Source organism: Lactuca serriola, chromosome 4 (assembly GCF_051521515.1).
Source record: "Lactuca serriola cultivar US96UC23 chromosome 4, Lser_US96UC23_V15, whole genome shotgun sequence".
Classification (NCBI taxonomy): Eukaryota; Viridiplantae; Streptophyta; class Magnoliopsida; order Asterales; family Asteraceae; genus Lactuca; species Lactuca serriola.
In genome coordinates this window covers 230,018,803-230,020,949 of record NC_136411.1, presented here as the reverse complement: position 1 = coordinate 230,020,949, position 2,147 = coordinate 230,018,803, and the positions used below count along the sequence as shown (strand labels likewise).

At 34.1% G+C, this 2,147-nt stretch overlaps 1 pseudogene; it reads right to left on the bottom strand.

The window, feature by feature from the left end:
- Positions 1 to 542: 542 nt before the first annotated feature.
- Positions 543 to 1,929, bottom strand: LOC145099225 (CENP-B homolog protein 2-like; annotated as a pseudogene).
- Between the last annotated feature and the right edge of the window lie 218 nt (positions 1,930 to 2,147).

The window sequence follows — 2,147 nt, the reverse complement described above, 5'->3', positions numbered from 1 at the left end:
TCCTTGAGTAGCAATAACACTAAGTTGCCTAAATATTTTGAACTTTTGTGCATCTATTTGCATCAACTCCTTGCGGGCACAAATGCACCATCAGTCAACCAGAAAAGTTCAAGGACCTTTTTTGCATTTTTTTCCTTTTTGTTAATAGTTATAATAATGAATTAATAGAAATTAATCATAGATTTCAGTTTTGATTTCTTGATTAATTTTATTATTTAATTGTGATAGTTACGATTTCGTTTCAATTACATCAGTTACATTGGGTAATATATATGCAACGCCTATGTAGCTGATTCAATACATTGGATGAAACGAAATCACTCTCTTCCTCTCTTACGCTTCTGCTTCATCTTTTCTCTCTTGCTGCAACCAAGGTATAATCCGAGCCAAGTGAGGGTTCGAGCAATCTAGAAGAATTGCTTTCTACTGTTGTATCCTGGGAAACAAATACCCGTATAGGGCGAATTTGTTTTAAGGAAACTGTGTTAAACACATGCCTCAATCAATAATTTTATGCTTTTGTTCTTTCTTACAATTTTGGGTTATATTTTCCTAACACCTGAATCATCAGCAAATTCACCATCAACCGAATTTTGAACGGTATATGCAATAATTTCTTCAATGCTTCGAACCTCGTAACATTCATTATTTTCACCTGGATAATCCAACAACTCTTTGACATCCATTTTGTGCTGATAATGCATTCTCGTAATCAAGTTCTCAAGCTCACGAATGTCTCCTCCAGAACTTACATTGTTTAAATCATTTGAGCTGATTGGATTAGCCGAACAAATTTACAGTGACGAAAGGAAGTTGCTATGGGCTCTTGTTTTACATTTCTCCAATCCGAGACGACCAAGTAGATGGCATCTAAAATATTAATCTTTTCTAGGGAAGAAATGTCCACTTCATAACCTTCCAAAATCTTATGATAAAACCTTTTATGGTAGTATATTTTAAAGGCTCCAATTATTCCACCATCACATGGTTGAATTTTTGAAGTCATGTTTGGTGGTAGAAAAAAAAACTCGATGTTTTGCAACCCTTGAATATTTTTTGAATGAGTTGGACAATTATCCACTACCAATAGAATTTTTCGATCGTTCATTTGATCATCTAGCCAACGAACATATTCTTCGAAAAGCAACCAAGTCATCCAAGCTCTTTTTTTTCGCACGTTATTCACAATCTAGGTTATTCATGTTGAAATTCTTAAAACAAGGTGGCTTTGCATAATTACCAATGATCCATAGAGGATTTTTTCCGAGCCATTCACATTGCAGCAAATAACAGTTCTAAGTCTTTCCTTTTCCAATTTCCTACCTTCAAGTTGTTTTGTTGCAAGTGATTGGTCAGCTTGTAACATGTAAAACAAACCAGTTTCATCCATATTAAAACATCTTTGATTGGAAGTTGATTAATTTTTTCCCTTATAGACTCCAATTTATTCTCCATGTCATTTTTGTTGAATGAGCAACTTTCTCCGAATCGGCTATACGACTTGATAACATGCCTTAAATTGAATTTCTCTAGCCAACCATGTGAAAGATTATGCTCAGAAGAATCATGTGTATACAAAAGCTTCAATGTCTCAACCGCTTTCTCTATGATTAACTCTCCTGTTATATTGACATGCTCTTGATGTTGGAGAAACCATTCATAAACAACTTTCTTCATGTCCGGACTCTTGGCTACTTTTTGACTCTTGGAAGATCCATTTTTTTCAAAGTTAGCCGATAGGAACTCCAATGATCTCAAAAGAGTGTTTGATATTGTTCCTTGACTAACTTTCAAATCGAAAGTTTTGTCAACCCACTTCACCAAATCTTGTTGAGGGCATCATTGGTGATCTCTCGGATACTCGAATAATAGTTTTCGTTGTTGATTGGTTATCATTGATTTTTTAACACCTTTTAGTTTAGAAGCCATAGTTGATGTGATTTCAAAATTTATCATTATACATTTTATAGTGATCAATCTAGATCTATGTACATTGAACTTGAGAAGTTCATTAATGTGTGAATGTACATGAGAATTTTGAAGGTCCTTGTTTTTGTTTTATTCAAATAGGTAAAGTGAAAGGACATGAAAATTTTGAAGGTCGATGCATTAGTTTGAGAGTTGCGCACGAATATAAGCCAACTCTT